Source organism: Triticum dicoccoides, chromosome 3B (assembly GCF_002162155.2).
Source record: "Triticum dicoccoides isolate Atlit2015 ecotype Zavitan chromosome 3B, WEW_v2.0, whole genome shotgun sequence".
In the NCBI taxonomy this organism is placed as follows: domain Eukaryota; kingdom Viridiplantae; phylum Streptophyta; class Magnoliopsida; order Poales; family Poaceae; genus Triticum; species Triticum dicoccoides.
Window position 1 is genome coordinate 502,157,644 of NC_041385.1, and position 20,966 is coordinate 502,178,609.

Below are 20,966 nucleotides of genomic sequence, written 5' to 3' on the forward strand. Positions count from 1 at the left end.
AAACAAGGGAAAAAGTGTTTGGAAAAGTAGATACGATGGAGACGTATCACCCTCCACCCTCATAGCCGCCTCATTGAGTCTCTGACTTCATCTCTCTATGATCAAAAGTATGTCTAGAGGGGGGGGGGTGATTAGACTACTTGACCAAATAAAAATCTAGCCTTTTCGCAATTTTAAGTATTGGCAGATTTTACCAACTTAGCACAAGTCAAGCAATCAACCTACACATGCAATTCTAAGAGTATAGCAGTGGAATGTAAATCATTGCATATGAAGGTAAAGGGGAGGAGTTTGGAGGGAGCAAACGCAATGTAGACACGGAGATTTTTGGCATGGTTCCGATAGGTGGTACTATCGTACATCCACGTTGATGGAGACTTCAACCTATGAAGGGCAACAGTTGCTCGAGTCCACGAAGGGATCCACCCACGAACGGTCCATGAAGAAGCAACCTTGTCTATCCCACCATGGCCATCGCCCACGAAGAACTTGCCTCACTTGGGTAGATCTTCACGAAGTAGGCGATCTCCTTGCCCTGAAAAACTCCTTGGTTCAACCCCACAATCTTGAAGGAGGCTCCCAAGTGACACCTAACCAATCTAGGATACACACTCTGCAAAAGGTAATAGATGGTGTGTTGATGATGAACTCCTTGGTATTGTGCTTCAAATGGTTGTCTCCCCAACACTCAACTCTCTCTCACAGATTTGGCTATGGTAGAAAGATGATTTGAGTGGAAAGCAACATGGGGAAGGCTAGAGATCAAGATTCTTGTGGTTGGATTGGAATGTCTTGGTCTCAACACATGAGTAGGTGGTTCTCTATCAGAAAATGAGTAGTGGACGTGTAGGCACGTTCTGGTGGCTCTCTCTCAAATGGAGAAGGGGTGGAGGGGTATATATAGCCTCCACACAAAATCTAACCGTTACACACAATTTACCAAACTCGGTGGGACCGAATAGTGAAACTTGGTGAGACTGACTTGGTTCAAAATGTGAACGTTTGGCTTTTTGGTGGGAACGACAACAACAAATCAGTGAGACCGATGCACTAGGGTTAGGGAAAAACCTCATCTCGGTGAGACCGATCACGTGAACTCGGTGAGACCAATTTCAGTAATAAGCAAATAGAGACTTGGTCAGGCAAACTTGGTGGGACCGATCGCTCATCTCGGTTAGACCAAAACGTTATGAAAAGGAAAAAACAAGTTTGCACTACGAACTCGGTGGGACCAATCGCTCATCTCGGTTAGACCAAAATGTTATGAAGGGAAACAGAGAGTTTGCAATCCCATCTCGGTGAGACCGAGATCCCTATCGGTAAGACCGAACTAATTAGGGTTTGTGGATATGGCTATGTCAAGTGAACTCGGTGGCGCCGGATAGATCAAATCGATGGGGCCGAGTTTGACTTTAGGTTTAGGACATATGTGGAAATGAGATAGTGGTTGAGGGTTTTTGGAGCATCTTACTAAGTATTTTGAGCAAGCAAGCCATTAAGCAACACCTCATCCCCTTTTAATAGTACTGGCTTTTCCTATGGACTCAATGTGATCTTGGATCACTAAAATGAAAATGTAGAGTCTTGAGCTTTTGCCAATATGTGTCCTTAGCATTTTCAGGGGTCCACGTCTCTAGTCCATGCCATACCAATCATTGAACTTTCTGAAACATTGATCTTGAAAGAGTATTAGTTCAATGAGCTATATGTTGTTATGAATTACCAAAACCACTCATGGATTAGTTGCACTTTCAATCTCCCCCTTTTTGGTAATTGATGACAACATATAGATCAAAGCTTCGACAAATGATAGTATAAAAGAAGTACATCGTCGCTTTGAGAAGTATGTGATAAGCAACTCCCCCTAAATTTGTGCATTATTTGAAACTAGCTGGGTGACCCGCACATTTGCGCAGCTAGATTTACTATATTTTTGTCCTTACTTCCTTATAGGTTTGATACAAATTGACTGATAACTTATATTCAATTTTGTTCTTGACCAAATTAGCATTTTTTATATCACTTAAAATATAGGAAGATATCATGGCTAAGACTATATCGTGTTCTTGCTTGAAATAAATCTTTGTCCACAAATATTTTGTAGGCATTTTCTCCAAGAAATAAATATGAAATCTTCACCCACCAGTCTTCAAGCTGGCCACACTGTACTGAAGGTTTTGAATTAGTCTAATGATTTGCTTTTAAATGCTTCCAAGCATTGCCACCTTTCAGTTATTCCTCTGAAGTAATGTAACCTATGGCTTACACCATCTAAAGTTACGGACACATTTTCTCCCATTCACTACCATGATAGGTTGGCCGCTTTGATGGTGTCCATGCCATTTTGTTGAGACTCATTTTACATAACTCGATATTTAACTTATTTACTCAGTGTTGTCATAACTTTTTTTCTTTCTATCTGAGCCAATCACGATCTTCATGGACATATAGGAATATCTGTTAGTGCAACAAAACTATTTAGTAAAATACTCTCTTTTCACCCACTCTGATCATAGCTTACTATTTTTATCATGGCATGATCCTTCCGCCGACTTTTTCCATTATCGGAAACCTAAACCAACTTAATTATTGCATCTGACATGTTTTTTCTTCCAACTTCCATTATTGTAGACACAATGACATTTTTGTACGATGATATTATACATACTACACTGAGGTTTGTCGTTCTATTATTTTTTGGTCTCTGTCACCTCCTGCGACTGTTTTAGTAATCCAATTCTTTAGGTCTGAAGTTTTAGTCATAGATTTATTATCACTTTGTGAAGGACACAGAATGAAATTGTCTCGTGTCCAACTCTCTCCAAGTAGGGGATATTAGTTGACTATTAGGCACATACAAAAAATGTATAGTGGGAAGAAATTGCAGCCGAAATACATTATTGAAGAACCTATTTAGCATTATTTGTGGCAACCATAATTTTAATTTTATTTCATTCATTGTGTTTTTTGGAGGGACTAATACATGATGACTTTGCATTGATAGCATTTGAAATAGGAAATGGTTGTAGAGAGGAGGTGCACCCGGAGGAAACATTGTCTACTTTGTTGGAAATTGTTGGGTTAAACTTTTTAGTTCATTAGTACAGAATTTGTATACGTGATATAAATAGACTGCAAGCATTATGGTCTGCTTGTGAAGTAGAAGACTTTAGGATTATACTTAAGTTATTTTTCAATTCTATGTAATTGGGTTATATCTTTCCACCAATAATGTTTTAGATTTGCTTGACCATCTAATATGATGTAGTTTTTATTGTCTATTCTCTCGCATTATCATTCTCAAGACACAACTAAAACAAAGTGTTGGGTTTTTTAAGAAACAAAGTGTTATATTTTACATGGATAATTTATTCGAATATTAATTGTTGCACCCATAACATCGTTAAATTTTCCATTCTCTTGTGATATAGTCATGACTCGCACACATAGCTGATTGGCCTCACTATGCCAATTTGTGCTTTCCACCAATAATGTTTTAGATTTGCTTAACCGTCTAATATGATGTAGTTTTTACTGTGTATTCCTTCCCATTATTGTTCTGAAGACACAACTAAAACAAAGTGTTAGATTTTTTTCGAAGCAACAAAGTGTTATATTTTACATGGATTATTCATTCGAATATTAATTGTTGCACCCATAACACCATTATTTTTTTCTTTCTCTTGGGATATACTTATGATTCACACATATAGCTGGTTGGCCTTCTTTTTCCCTACTGTCTAACCCGGACATGCATGCATGTTAATTTATCTTGTGTCTAGCATATATCCTGCATATAGAGCGGATCCAACTAATATGCGTGCTTTAGCTACCTGGCCGCTTGGTGTACTCTGCTGCTTCAATGGGGCATGCAGATTCATCACAGCTCTAAGCATCAGGTGATCGGCCATGCTGTGCTGATGTAGCACTCAAAAAAATGATGTGCTAATACATATTCATGTAATATAGTGCAGCTTTGACTGGCCGCCCTGGTGCCCGTTTTGAAGGAGTCCATGGACTTACAGTTTGTGAACTAATTGGATTAGAATATGCTAGTGCCATGTGGACCTGTCAAGCAATTCACGACTGTCGTGCATGGCCTTTTGAAAGGAGTCCAATAGTGCTACGTCTGTACTAATTGGATTAGAATAAGCTTGTACCATGGGTCCGTCATGATTTTCCTTAATTTTGGGTTCTCATGTTTTTTTTCCAAGGACGACGTGTTAGAACTTCTTGGTTGCCAACACATGACATGTCAAATTACTTGTACGTAATAATATTTGTATGTAGCGCTATATTTTTAAATCTCAACCGTTAATTCTTAATATGTACGATCAAGATAATTTAATCTATGTGGACAAACGTTATGGCTTGTTTGACTTTTGTCTTAAGTATATAATAGATTTGCTTTTGAATGCTAATGCACAATCAATTAGGATCATGGGTCACTCTTCCATGTCACATACATCTTGGTGGGGCGCACAAAATGATAGAATATGAAATATGCACTCATCAGCAACAAGATATGAATGATGATACATGAGAGATAGAATATCATCATTAAGCACACACATTAAAGTATGATATGATCAAACATATGATCATAGAAGTATCTCACACACAGGCATAAAAATTGTATCATCCAACCAACCAAAGCAAATAGAGTAGCAAGAGAGGCAAAAAGAAGCAAACACACACACACACACACACACACACACACACACACACTCTCTCTCTCTCTCTCTCTCGAAGCCTATGATCTATACACCTTCTCCCCCTGTGGCAACAAGTTACCAAAAAGCTTGAAAATGCATAGTGCTATGCGGCTCTCTAAGCATGATCTCCGGGAGCTCCAGAGTGCGAAGGTGGCATGGAGAGGAGTCCTGCAATTAATGCATCTGAAGAAGTCTGAGGAGCTGGTGGAGTTGCAACTGGAGGTGCAACTGAAGCTGTAGCTACAAGTGCTGACACTGTAGGTCAGGGATTGGTTACAACTCGCATAGCTGATGACCTTAGTCCCCTTGGGACTTGTTGAAAAGCATATGTAGTTGGTCCCTCATCCCTATCTACAAGCTCTTATTGGATCTTCTCCACAGTTGACTGAATTTCTGTGACCTTCACATCTAAGTCATGAATTTTGTGTCAATTATCCTCTCAAGGCTCTCTTGATTTTGAGTCAGGGTGGCCAATCCTTTCTCAATCCTCAAAGTGGCTTGAATGAGATGACCAAGTTGATCTTGCTTGGATTTCAGAAATATTTGGGAGGCTTCTTCAGCACTTGGTGTCTTGGCTGCCTTCTCTGCTTTTGCTTTTTCTTTCTTCTCCCAAGCCTGCATAGATGTGGGGTGTGATGGATCCATGATAACCACATTGTCTTCAAACTCTTGCAGCAGGGGAAGATGTTCTTTATCCAAGAGATACATGCCCTTGCCCATCTTGGAGTTGATGAGCATCTGAATATGTGGAGCATAGCCACACGATCTCTTTTGGTCTGCAGCTGTCCTCTTGATTGTCTCAACAATCAGTGTCATCAATTTGAATTTTTCAGGCACATCAAACATATGCAGCAGATTTATTGAGTGCCCTCTAATCATTCTGTCATCTCTAGACTTGGGCAGCAAAGTGTGTCTGAGAATTGTGTTGATAGTTGGCAGACGTGACAGCAAATAGTAAACTGACTCAAACTTGTGGGTGTCCAAGGCAGCATCTGGAATTTCCTTGTACATGTGAGCCATTGAGTCATGTCCTTTTCTTGGCTTAGCATATACATCAGTTTCCTCCTCATGCTCTTCTGGGGCATTTATCAGTTTTGCCCACTCAGCAACTGAAGATTGGTACCTAGTACCCTCAGTCATCCACACAATTTTACCATCAGGGTAAAAGTGTGTTGTAGAGTAAAACTGCATGATTAACTCATCATTCCATTTAGTCAATTTCTAACCAACAAATGCATCAACTCCTGTTGATCTGGAACTCTCATGGACTCCAGGGAAATGATCTTCATTGCTGTCAATGAACTTCCATTCAACCCATCTAATGTCACTTACTATTGGCTTCTTGTCAAGGAGCACAGTCTCATAGAAGTCTTGCTGTTCCTTTGTATGGAACCTGTAGTCAACAATAGTCCTCCTTCTTATGGCATATGGGTCATTCTGCCTCCATTGCCTGAGACCTGCATCCTTTCTTAGCTTCATGTTCTCAGCCACTGGATGGGTGTCATCATGGTCAGGAATCTTGGGCTTCAACTTCCTAAGCACTTGCCCTTCCTCTTCTTCTTCCACTTCAGGCACTGGGGCCTTGTTCTTCTCAGGTACTGGAATGTTCCTAGTGGATCTCTTGGGGGCTTGAGAAGCAGCCTTGGGGGCAGTTTTGGGCTTTGATGGAGCAGCCCCTGATCTGATTGCAACCCCCATCAACTTCTGAGTTTTTGCAGGTGGTGCATCTTTCTCTTCTTCCTCATCTGGGTCTCTGATTATAGTAGATCTCCCATTAACTCTGGCCATGGTCTTTTTGACCCTCTCCTTGCTCTTCTTTCCCTCACCAGCCTCTTTTGGTTCAAGTGTGAACTCCATGGTTTCCTGATTTGAGGCTCTGGCTTTGGACATAGGAACTCTTCTAGCAGGAGCTTTCTTCTTCATCCCTCGCTTGGTGTTAGCAGCAGTACCATGATCTTTCTTGTCTCCTTTCCTTTTGGAAGAGACTTCCTCATCAATCTTGAAATCTTCATCCTTAGAATCTGATGTGTTCTTCTTCCTTTGCCTAGTTGCAGCTTTAGGCAGGTTGTTGGGAGTGCTTCTGCTCCCATCATCATAATAGCTCTCAGAGGAACTAGTGCCCTCACTGATCTAAACCTGTTCCTCAGACTGATTTTGGCTGTCACTGTTGTCAGACATTGCTCAAAGCTGAAGGCTGGCCCTAAATAGATTTATATGAGACAGAGTGGATGAGCATCACAAAGTGCACAGTTTTTGCAAAACAAATGAGCAAAAAACTTAGTTTTAGTTTTCTACAGAAGGCATTTCGGAGAATGATTTTGTTGAACTCGGTGACACCGAAGCAATGTTTAGAGTCTAAACTGGTGACATCGGTCAGACCAAGACATAGTTCGGTGACTCTGAGAGCGCTAGGGTTTCACAGACATTTTAACTCGGTCACACCAATTTGCAAGATTTGGTCAAACCGAAAATCACAAATGCTATGGCCTGGGCCAAATCGGTGAGACCAATTTCTACAACTCGGTCGGTCCAAGATGAATTCGGCGGAAACCTGACCCTAATTTTTCGAATCAAAACTAATATAATTAGGTTTTTTGATTAGATAGAAGTGTTTCAAACTTGGTAAGATTCATGGCATTGACCTAAGTGCGGGAAACAAATGCATAGATTGCACATAGGGTTGAGCTCATACCCTAACTTGGCAGTGAGCTTGCTACGGTGACAATGGCAGAGGAGAATCCGTTAACGGGGCAGAGACCAGCGGCACGGGGTCGCTGGAGACGGAGGCAACGATCCAGAGACCTCGAGTCGGTAGAGCTGGACAGCGCGGACGAAGGGTTTCGGAGAAATTTCCAAAAATTCGACCCGTGGGTATATATATCCGGTCCCTGTCAATGTGACCAAGTGGAACAACTCGATGGCACCGAGATGCAGAATCACAAGCGGTTGCTGCAACTCGGTGAGACTGAAGTGTTCAAATTGGTTGCACCGAGATTGAAACCTAGATCAACTTAAAGAACTCGGTATGACCAAAAGGAATGGACTGGTCAGTCCAAAATACATCAAGAGGTTTTGGATGTTTAAGTCTATGACAAATTGGTGGCTCTGAGTGCTCCTCACCCAGAGGGTTTGAATCTGACTTGATCAAACTTTGTGATGTAGCATGAACAGAGTTTGAGACGAGAAAAGCATAGATAGGTAGAGGGAGTACTTATGCATTCTTGTCCATCCATTTGGCAAAAGAAAATACCAAACAATCAAGGCAACAAATGGATGTCCATGAATGGAGAAAATTATGCAACCAACATGCTCACACAATAAGATAGCACATGAAATATGTGGCAAAGCACACACAAACTCTCTAGCATCTATCAAGCAATTGGCGATGACTAGGTTATCTATATATGAGTATATTGACTTAGGAGTCAAATGAGGACATTTGATCATAGGTCATACTCATCGTTTAAGCACAAGTGGGGTTGCCACTTTTACATAAAGCATTGTTGTGTTCACTCCATTAGAGTTGCTTTAGCTCAATTCTTAGAGTAAAGCTCCCCCTAGATGTGATATCCCCTTTTATAGGAATGAACTAACCTTGGGTTTTGTCAATGATGACTTCATGTAGATGTTGAAGATGTGGATGCTCAACGTTGATGTAGATCATTTGGAGCAATCCATTGGAGTGAGTTGCACTTTCAATACCTACATGGGTTAGTCCCACAAGGAACAAACTAGGATATCCATAGACATAGAGTGAAGTACACACAAGATGATGTCCATGAAAGCATTAGGTTACCTTGTTCCTTGACTTACTAACAAGAGGGTTTGCAACTCCTTGAACTAGTGCAAGATGTGGAAGTTGATTGCACTTGTTCTTGCCAATATGAATAAGAGTGAAGTATGTTGGCAGAGTCACCCTCACGAACTCTCTAGTTCTTCTTCTTCGGGATCCACATCATCTTGATGGGAATCCTTGGGGTTGTAGATGTACTTGATGAAGTAGAACTTGAGGTGGACTTGGGAAACCACTTGACCAAGGCCTTTGGAGCTTCTTCAAATGCATCAATCTCCCCTTGAAGCTTGTCCTTGCCTTTTAGCTTGTGGTCTTGTGGTGGAAGATCATCTTGAGCTTGTGTCCCCTTGAAGGAAGTAGGATCATACTTCTCTTGTTGAGGAACAAACTTTGTCTCGGGGTATTTATCTTCTTCCCACTCAACTCCATTGGCATTGAACTTTCATTGAAAACCAACACCTTGATTCTTCCGGTGCCTTTCTTGCTTGCGTACAATTTCCTCAAATGGCTTACTCCTGGGAAGGCTCTTGTAAACACCTTTCTCTATAATTCCCTTCAATAAGCTATTTTCTTGCTCAAGTGTAACTTGGCTAAGAGAATCATTAGTGGAATCAAAAGAACTACTAGAAGCAACAATATTGGATTTAGCATGGTTATTGTTACTACTAGAAAAGAATATTTCTTACTCTTGTTGCTAGATTTTACTTGTGGCATGTAAGTATACAAGAGTAAACACTTGGCAATGTAAGAAGAACTTTTCTTCCAAAGATCATCAGTGATGGCTTTTAAGAACCCACACTACAAGGAACCCCCCTATAAAGTAACACATATTCTACAACGTTTTGACTGTATGTTGCAAAATTCACAATAGATACAGATAATAAGCATTGTAGCATATGCGTTGTAGATGTGTGATCCACAAGTCCAAGTAAAGAGCCCAACGTACTAACCCAACCTCTTATCTAGCCCAGCCCAAGTTGGCGTTCACGGTTAATCTAGGTCATTACCTTTCCCAGCCTCCCTGTTCCTCTCGATCTCTCGCACGACGCCCCCAGCCCGCCGCCCTCAACCTACCTGCATCCCGGAGCGTCGCCCCTCACCACTCCCCTGCGGTCCTCCATCCCGGAAGGCTGCCCCTCACCACTCCCCCTGCGATACTCCGTCTCAGCTCGCCGTCCCTAGTCAACCCTCGCCTACGACCCTACTTCCCAGCGCGCCATCCCTCGTCACCGCTTCCCTATGACCAACTACATCTACTACCTCCGCACGAGGGCCTGCGGCTACGGGCAGAGTTACCGCTACAACCACCCTCGCGATGGCGCTGCCGTGGTGAGCCGGACCGCTTCTCTTCTCCAATTTTATTTTCCCCATCTTGCTCTGCTTGACTTCAGTCTAGTAGGAAATTGCTACTTACGACTTGCCAGTCCCTGATAATGACCGACAGGTTTAATTGTAGATGGTTGGTGCGGGAGGGGCTTCCAGCTGAAGCCTCTTGCTATGATTGAATTGATTCTAGTTATGGCTTAGGAGCTTGTCACCAGCCCATGGAAGTGAAACTTGATTGTGCAGTCGTTGGTTGCTGTCGCTGATTATGTGATTGACTGATTGTATAGTAAGGCTTGTTGTCTTAGTCTCGTGGTTGATGTTTTTGATTCAAAGTTCCACTTCCTGCTTACGTGCCAATTTGTAGGTCTGATCAGTCACTCTGTCATATGGTCATATTTCTATTCGGAAAATCCTTTTTTAACCTTATTACAGCTCAAGTAGGTAGGCGTGCTCACTTGTTCCAGTGATTTCTTGCAGAAATGAGAACATCCGCGTGTGCTGTATCACGGCCATCTACTCAGGTCTGACCACCATAACTAAATTTTTATTAGTTGTCACGCAATGGGCTCTCTTCTTTCTAATCAAATCTGCTCGGTGGACTAATTGGTCACATCACCCTGCCTCCACCCATGGTATAAGTGCTAGGTCTATTAAATTGCATGCATAACAGTAGCCTAATTAACTTGAAAGTGTGATGCTTGAGTTTGTGTGCCAATCTCTGCATGTCTGCAGGTCCACGATTAATTTAATATCAGCATGGTGGCTATATCTTTATATTAAGCAGTTAATATAATTATATGCATATAGTCAGTCTGTGTGATGCATGTGCAAAAGCATAAGGTCACAGTATAAAAATTATGATGGTCCTTCAAGTTTGGTAGATTTTTTATGTATCTTTCTAAATATTTTGAGGTATATCTCAAATTATAATTATTTGTGCAATTTGTAGAAAGATATCACTATGCATCAGAGAGAACACATGTTGTTTATTGTATTTACAGCACACAAATTATCACAGTTTGTTTCCAGTTTCAAAGAAAACAAATGTTTACTTGAGCTAATGAGCAGTGTGTACCAGTGCTGGTATGTGCCATGCAAGCAGAGGAGAGGATGAAATTAACAATTACCAATTCTACCTCATTTGATCCGACAAGGTAAGTTTTTTCATAGTTTGTTTCGTTGAATGTGAAAATATAAGTGCCATCCGCCATACCTAGTGCTTTCTATGATCATATTGACGTTTTAAATCTTAGACCTAATTTACTGCAATTTCTAATGACATACGAATCTTGGTGCCTACGGTCGGCGCGCGCATGCGCACGGCACACACACACGCTAACCCGAGGTGGCAGGAATTCAAATTGCATGCCACCCTCTCAAATAACAATCCTTCTAGCACTGGTCGAAGTATTATTTGTCCCACGCAGAAGTATTCATGCAAAGAAGTTTGCACATGTCGATTTCAGCTCTCTTTTTTCTCCAACAACTTTGCATGTTATCTCATTATTGTGCTGGAGTTTTCTACCAGGTGATAACAGAATTAAACTCCTTGACGTGTCCTTTGGTATATATAAACAATGTGGAACACCAAAATGTTAGCCCATGCATGGGTTGATCACTAGTGTGCATAGTAGAATAACCTTACTAGCCTATTTTACAATGTTTGAAGAAAATTCTGCCTACTATGTTGCAAAGGCTGGGAGGAGGATCCTTGCATTGTCGAAAAACAATATAATTGTGAATTTTTGTTGCATGACGATAGGAACTTAAATACAAATCAAATATTTACAAGCTAGCTCTTGCAGTTCATTCATGGTTACAATTGTAGTAATATTTTTTTATGCAGTGTGCAATGGATTTAGAATCCACCAAAGTACTATTGTGATTTCCTAGAGAAAGTCCTCATTACTCAACTGGTGTAGATGAATTTCTGGAGTTTGCATATAGAGATATACCAGCAAATACAATGGCCAATATCCTGCCTCTGTCACTTCTTGCATCATGTCAATGCATTGTGTGCTAACAGTTCATTTGTGTTTTTTTGTCTGTAGATTCAAAAGATAAATGGATGAATATATTGGTGCATGCAAGTATACTGCAATTATGATGATGATGTTCCTGTTCATGATGATGATGATGGAGGCTTCCAGTTTTAGTTAAGTTGCAGGGAAGATGTTTTATTTGGATGATGTTCCTCGGTTGAGTTTTAGATAAGATGTATAGATGTTGATGGATGCTGTTAGTTTAAGTTTCGCTGTCAAGAAATTTTTTAGATTACGCGTCACATTTCAATGATGTTCCTCATGTAATATCCACTATTGTAATCCGACAGTTTTATCAAATATATGATTTTTTCCTCTTGTGAGTGTATTATTTTGTTTTTGTTCACTTGAAATACATAATTATTACCATTACATGGAGACTTAATTTAATTGCTGGCTAAGAAAGATATTCAGATTATATATACCACACACGAAGCGTTGCCAATTCTTCATTGCCAAGCAATGGGATCCTGGTTCCTGTGCATTAAGCACCAACATATATAAGTGTTGCGCAAGTATGTTTTATGTGTTGCATTCATGCAACGATCTCTTTTACCAACGGCGGTATAAGCGTTGCACTATACGCTAGCAACACTGGATAAGGCTACGGATCCCAAACTGTTGGTAAATGCACTAACAACGCATATATGGACTTTTAGATACGGAAAAATGCGTTGCTAAAGTGGGGGTCATGTTGTAGTGCCATGTCCTTGCTCTAGGTTGAGCTTCTCGAAGCATAGCTTCTCATGAGTTTTTAAAAGTTCTCAATGATCTTCTAAAGTAGTTTCATGAGCTAACTTAAGAGTGTTTAGTTCTTTAGTTAGACGCTCAATCTCCTTCTTATCATTGTCATTTGTTTCATCTTGATTAGCATGATTAATAATAGTTTTATCATAGTTTTCATCACTAGCATTGTCAACAAGTAACTCATCATCACCTAGCAAATCATCTTCATCACTATTGAAATCAATTTACTTGGGGTGTGATACCTTGGGGGGCCTTTATCCATGAAGCATCTTCCAATTCCTTCATTTGGTGAGTCAAATATGTCATAGGAGTTGGTTGATGCAAGTGTAAGACCGGCAACACCTTCATCTTGAGTATATTCGGAGTCGGAGTGATAACTTCTCTCGAAGTGGTGGTCGGAGTCAGAACCGGATACCCATTCACCAATATGAGCTTGATGTCTTCATTTTGTGTAGCTCTTTGATGACTTGTCCTTCCTTTCCAAATCCTTGATTCTGCGAGAGGTTCTTCATTCATAACAATCATCTATACTCCTCTCTCTTGGAGGTGATTCTTCTCTTCTACTTCTTCATTTAGGTGAGTCTTCTCTTCTTTTGTAGGGAGCCGTATACTCATTGGAGTAGTGCCCGGATCTTCAACAATTGTAGCAATTTTGCTCACGACTAGAAGATCTTTTGTCATGGTAGGGTCTTGACTTGGAGATTATCTCTTTGCTTCTACTCTTGTAGAATTTGTTGAAGTTCTTCACCATTAAGCTCAATTCCTCATTGAAGACTTTTTTCACTTGATGTGGCAGGAGCATCACATAAGGCTTTATAAACACCACTAGACTTGTTGTGAAGCTCCTGTTTATCCTTGAGTGACATCTCATGAGCAACAATTCTTCCAATGACTTCCGTTGGCTTGAGATCTTTGTCATTGGGCATCATTTGGATCAATGTGCACGCGGTATCATATTTTCCATCCAAGGCTCTTAGGATATTCTTGATGATGAATCTGTCAGTCATCTCTTCATTTCCTAAGCCGGCAATCTCATTTGTGATGAGAGCAAGCCCAGAGTACCTTCCAGCGACACCTTCACCATCATTCAATCTGAACTTGTTGATATGTCCATTTTGCACCATGCTTTTATATCGATATTTATTACATTATGGGCTGTTATTACACGTTATGCCACAATACTTATGGCTATTCTCTCTTATTTTACAAGGTTTATCATGAAGAGGGAGAATGCCGGCAGCTGGGATTCTGGCTGGAAAAGGAGCCAATATTGGAAACCTATTCTACACAGCTCCAAAAATCCTGAAACTCCACGGAAGTTGTTTTTGGAATTAATTAGAATTATTGAGCGAAGAAAATACCAGAGGGTGCCCACACCCTGGCTAGGAGGGTGGGGGGCGCCCCCCCTACTGGGCGCGCCCCTATCTCCTGGGCCCCCTGGTGGCCCTCCAGTGCCCATCTTCTGCTATATGAAGGCTTTTACCCTGGGAAAAATCATAAGCAAGCTTACGGGACGAAACTCCGCCGCCACGAGGTGGAACCTTGGTGGAACCAATCTGAGGCTCTGGCGGAGCTGTTCTGCCGGGGAAACTTCCCTCCGGGAGGGGGAAATCATCACCATCGTCATCACCAATGATCCTCTCATCGGGAGGGGGTCAATCTCCATCAACATCTTCACTAGCACCATCTCCTCTCAAAACCCTAGTTCATATCTTGTATCCAATCTTGTATCAAAACCACAAATTGGTACATTTGGGTTGCTAGTAGTGTTGATTACTCCTTGTAGTTGATGCTAATTGGTTTACTTGGTGGAAGATCATATGTTCAGATCCTTAATGCATATTAATACTCCTCTGATCATGAACATGAATATGCTTTGTGAGTAGTTATGTTTGTTCCTGAGGACATGGGTGAAGTCTTGCTATTAGTAGTCATGTGAATTTGGTATTCGTTCAATATTTTGATGAGATGAATGTTGTCTCTCGCAGACTAAGGCATAGCCTAGTGGTGGGAAGGGGCTGATGCCTTCCCACCCACCCAGGTTCAAGGCATGGTACTTGCAATTTGGGTTTGTTGCACCAATTATACTGTAGGGGGTTCCCTTACAGTCTTTCTATCAAAAAAAATGTTGTCTCTCCTCTAGTGGTGTTATGTGAATGTCGACTACATGACACTTCACCATTATTTGGGCCCAGAGGAAGGCATTGGGAAGTAATAAGTAGATGATGGGTTGCTAGAGTGACAGAAGCTTAAACCCTAGTTTATGCGTTGCTTCGTAAGGGGCTGATTTGGATCCACTAGTTTCATGCTATGGTTAGGTTTACCTTAATACTTCTTTTGTAGTTGCGGATGCTTGCAATAGGGGTTAATCATAAGTGGGATGCTTGTCCAATAAAGGGCCATACCCAAGCACCGGTCCACCTACATATCAAATTATCAAAGTACCGAACATGAATCATATGAGCATGATGAAAACTAGCTTGACGATAATTCCCATGTGTCCTCGGGAGCACTTTTCTCATTATAAGAAATTGTCCAGGCTTGTCCTTTGCGACAAAAAGGATTGGGCCACCTTGCTTCACTTTATTTACTTTCATTGCTTGTTACCCGTTACAAATTATCTTATCACAAAACTATCTGTTACCTACAATTCCAGTGCTTGCAGAGAATACCTTACTGAAAACCGCTTGTCATTTCCTTCTGCTCCTTGTTGGGTTCGACACTCTTACTTATCGAAAGGACTACAATAGATCCCCTATACTTGTGGGTCATCAAGACTCTTTTCTGGCACCATTGCCGGGGAGTGAAGCGCCTTTGGTGAGTGGAACTTGGTAAGGAAACATTTATATAGTGTGCTGAAATTTTTTGTCACTTGTTACTATGGAAACTAATCCTTTGAGGGGTTTGTTCGGGGCATCTTCGCCACAACCAGTAGAGCAAAGAGTTTCTCCTCAACCTACTGAACCTACTAAAAATATTTACTTTGAGATTCCTTCGGGTATGATAGAGAAACTGCTAGCTAATCCTTTTGCAGGAGATGGAACATTGCATCCCGATTTACACCTTATCTTTGTGGATGAAGTTTGTGGATTATTTAATCTTGCAGGTATTCCCGATGATGTTGCTAAGAGGAAGGTCTTCCCTTTATCTTTCAAGGGAGACACATTGACATGCTACAGGCTATGTGATGATACGGGATCTTGGTACTATAAACGATTGAAGTTGGAATTTTACCAGAAGTTCTATCCTATGCATCTTGTTCATCGTGATCGTAATTACATATATAATTTCTGGCCTCGCGAAGGAGAAAGCATCGCTCAAGCTTGTGGGAGGCTTAAGTCAATGTTATATTCATGCCCCAATCATGAGCTCTCAAGAGAAATGATTATTCAAAAAATTTATGCTCGGCTTTTTCTCAATGATCGCACCATGCTCGGTACTTCCTGTGCTAGTTCTTATATGCTGAAGACTACTGAATACAAGTGGGATTTATTGGAAAGAATTAAACGCAACTCTGAAGATTGGGGTTCCGACGATGGTAAGGAATCATGTATGACACCTAAGTTTTATTGTGTTAAATCTTTTATGGATACCGATGCTTTTCGTGGATTTAGCGCTAAATATGGACTTGACTCTAAGATAGTAGCTTCTTTCTATGAATCTTTTGCTGCTCACGTTGATCTCCCTAAGGAGAAGTGGTTTAAATATAATACTCCCATTGAAGTAAAAGTAGTTGCACCTGTTACAGTTGAAGAAAAGACTATCACTTATAATGATCCTATTGTTCCTACTACTTATGTTGAGAAACCACCATTTCCTATTAGGATAAAGGATCATGCTAAAGCTTCGACTGTGGTCCGTAAGAGTAACACTAGAACATTTACACCCTCTGAGAAAATTAAAGTTGAACCTAGTATTGCTATGGTTAAAGATCTCCTGGATGATAATATAGGTGGGCATGCTATTTACTTCTGTGGTGAAACTGCTAATATTGCTAGACCAGATGCTAAGATACATAGACCTGTTGTATGCATGCCTGTTATTTCTGTTAAAATAGGAGATCATTGTTATCATGGCTTATGTGATATGGGTGTCAATGCTAGTGAAATACCTATTTCACTATTTAATGAAATTATGCATGATATTGCACCCGCTGAAATAGAAGGTATTGATGTTACTGTTAAGCTTGCCAATAGAGATACTATTTCACCAGTTGGGATTGTAGAGATGTTGAAGTCTTGTGTGGGGAAGTTAAATATCCCGCTGATTTTCTTGTTCTTGGTTCCCCACAAGATGACTTTTGTCCCATTATATTTGGTAGACCCTTCTTGAATACTGTTAATGCTAAGATTGATTGTGAAAAGGACGTTGTTACAACTGGCATGGGGGATATGAAACATAAGTTTAATTTTGCTAAATTCCATAGACAACCCCGTGATAAAGAATTGCCTAGTAAGGATGAAATTATTGGTCTTGCTTCTATTGCCGTGCCTCCTACTGATCCGTTAGAACAATATTTGCTAGACCATGAAAATGATATGTTTATGAATGAAAGAAGGGAAATAGATGAAGTATTCCTGCAACAGGGTCCTATTCTGAAACACAACTTACCTGTTGAAATCCTAGGGGATCCTCCTCCACCCAAGGGTGATCCCGTGTTCGAGCTCAAACCTTTACCTGATAACCTTAAATATGCTTATCTTGATGAAAAAAAAGATATATCTAATTATTATTAGTGCTAACCTTTCAGAGCAAGAAGAGGAAAGATTATTGAAAACTCTGAAGAAGCACCATGCCGCTATTGGATATACTCTGGATGATCTTAAGGGCATTAGTCCCACTCTATGCCAACACAAAATAAAATTGGAAAAAGATGCCAAACCAGTTAGAGTTCCTCAACGATGGTTAAATCCTAATATGAAAGAAGTGGTAAGAAAGGAGATACTAAAGCTCCTTGAGGCAGGTATAATTTATCCCGTTGCTGATAGTGATTGGGTAAGTCATGTCCATTGCATTCCTAATGATAAAGATGAATTGATCCCGCAAAGAATTATTATAGGATATAGGATGGTAATTGATTTCCATAAATTAAATAAAGCTACTAAGAAAGATCATTACCCTTTACCTTTTATTGATCAAATGCTAGAAAGACTATCCAAACATACACATTTCTGCTTTCTAGATGGTTATTCTGGTTTCTCTCAAATACCTGTGTGAGCGGAGGATCAATCAAAAACTACTTTTACTTGCCCTTTTGGTACTTTTGCTTATAGAAGTATGCCTTTTGGTTTATGTAATGCACTGCTACCTTTCAAAGATGCATGATGGCTATATTCTCTGACTTTTGTGAAAATATTTGTGAGGTAGTCATGGATGATTTCTCCGTTTATGGATCCTCTTTTGATGATTGCTTGAGCAACCTTGATCGAGTTTTACAGAGCTGTGAAGACACTAGTCTCGTCTTGAATTGGGAAAAGTGCCACTATGGTTAATGAAGGCATTGTCTTGGGGCATAAAATTTCTGAAAGAGGTATTGAAGTTGATAAAGCTAAAGTTGATGCTATTGAAAAGATGCTATGTCTGAAGAGACATAAAAGGTATAAGAAGCTTCCTTGGTCATGCCAGTTTTTATAGGAGGTTCATTAAGGAATTCTCTAAAATCTCTAGGCCTCTGACTAATTTATTGCAAAAAGATATTCCTTTTGTCTTTGATGATGATTGTGTAGAAGCATTTGAAATACTTAAGAAAGCTTTGATCACTGCACCTATTGTTCAGCCACCTGATTGGAATTTACCCTTTGAAATTATGTGTGATGCTAGTGATTATGCTGTAGGTGCTGTTCTAGGGCAAAGAGTTGATAAGAAATCAAATGTTATCCAGTATGCTAGTAAAACTCTTGACACTACCCAGAGAAATTATGCTACTACTGAAAAATAGTTCTTAGCAGTTGTATTTGCATGTGATAAGTTCAGACCTTATATTGTTGATTCTAAAGTTACTATTCACACTGATCATGCTGTTATTAAATATCTTATGGAAAAGAAAGATGCGAGGCCTAGACTTATTAGATGGGTTCTCTTGCTCCAAGAATTTGACTTGCATATTATTGATAGAAAGGGAGCTGAGAACCCTGTTGCAGACAACTTGTCTAGGTTAGAGAATGTTCTTGATGACCCACTACCTATTGATGATAGCTTTCCTGGCGAAGAAATTAGCGGTCATTAATGCTTCTCGTACTGCTCCATGGTATGCTGATTATGCTAATTACATTGTTGCTAACTTTATACCACCTAGTTTCACATACCAGCAAAATAAAAAGTTCTTTTATGATTTAGGACATTACTTCTGGGATGACCCACACCTTTATAAAGAAGGAGTAGATGGTGTTATTAGACGTTGTGTACCTGAGCATGAACAGGAACAGGAACAGATCCTACGCAAGTGTCACTTCGAACCATATGGAGGACACCACGCTGGAGATAGAACTGCACATAAGGTATTGCAATCCAGTTTTTATTGGCCTACTCTCTTCAAAGATGCCTGTAAGTTTGTCTTATCTTGTGATGAATGTCAAAGAATTGGTAATATTAGTAGACGTCAAGAAATGCCTATGAATTATTCTCTTGTTATTGAACCATTTGATGTTTGGGGCTTTGATTATATGGGACCTTTTCCTGCCTCTAATGGATATACACATATTTTAGTTGTTGTTGATTACGTTACTAAGTGGGTAGAAGCTATTCCAACTAGTAGTGCTGATCATAACACTTCTATTAAGATGCTTAAAGAAGTTATTTTTCTGAGGTTTGGAGTCCCTAGATATCTTATGACTGATGGTGGTTCACATTTTATTCATGGTGATTTTCGTAAAATGATTGCTAAGTATGATGTTAATCATAGAATTACATCTCCTTATCACCCACAGTCTAGTGGTCAAGTAGAGTTGAGCAATAGAGAGCTCAAATTAATTTTGCAAAAGACTGTTAATAGATCTAGAAAGAATTGGTCCATGAAACTTGATGATGCATTATGGGCCTATAGAACCGCATATAAAAATCCTATGGGTATGTCTCCGTATAAGATGGTTTATGGAAAATCATGTCATTTACCTCTTGAACTTGAACATAAAGCATATTGGGCTATTAAAGAGCTCAACTATGACTTCAAACTTGCCGGTGAAAAGAGGTTATTTGATATTAGCTCACTTGATGAATGGAGAACCCAAGCTTATGAGAATGCCAAGCCGTTCAAAGAAAAAGTTAAAAGATGGCATGACAAAAGAATACAAAAGCGTGAGTTTAACGTAGGTGATTATGTGTTGCTATTCAACTCTCGTTTAAGATTTTTTACAGGAAAACTTCTCTCTAAATGGGAAGGTCCTTACGTTATCGAGGAGGTCTATCGTTCTGGTGCCATAAAAATCAACAACTTCGAAGGCACAAGTCCGAGGGTGGTGAACGGTCAAAGAATTAAACATTATATCTCAGGTAATCCTATCAATGTTGAAACTAATATTATTGAGACCATAACCCTGGATGAATACATAAGGGCACTTTCCAGAACGTTTCAGACTCCGAAAAGGAATAGGTATGTGGTACGGTAAGTAAACCGACTCCAAAATAATTCTAATGGCAATTTTTCTCCGTTTTGGAATATTTAAGAATTTTAGAAAGCAAGAAGTAATCTGGGAAGGACATGAGGCCTCCACGAGGGTGGAGGGCGCCCCCCTACTGGGCGCCTCCCTATCTCGTGGGCACCTCGTGTGCCTCCTGGACTCCATTTTCTTGCACGTTACTCCTTTCGGTCGGTAAAAATTCATTATATAATCTCCCGAAGGTTTTGACCAGCGTATCACGCAAAAATCCTCTGTTTCCGTTTCGAGCTGTTTCTGTCACAGATTTAGAGCAAGATGTCTACCCAAGAGTCAGTCGGGGAGAGTCGGGTGTCTCACCCGACACCAGGTCCAGGAGCAAATAGCGATGCTTATCACATTGGACCATTAACGGAGGATGAGATGGAGGCCGACTTGAAGAGGATAGACGCCATGGAGGAAGATCAAGAAGTTACCTCTCGCTTCCAAGCAGGATTCATGATGGGGGAACTACAAAACTCAGCTATTCCAAATTCGGTCATCCCTTCCAACGTTAAACTTTTTCTTATGAAAATATGAAAAAGAGTGTCACTTGTTCTCCAGAAGCTATGCAGCATCCTTGGGTAAAAGTATCTTTAGCCATCACGGGCAATCTCCGCAAGGAAAATATGGGCCTCAAGCAACAAGTCAATAAGCTCGAGGAGGAGAATCGTATCCTGAGGGGCATCATCGCCAAGAAGATCACAACACC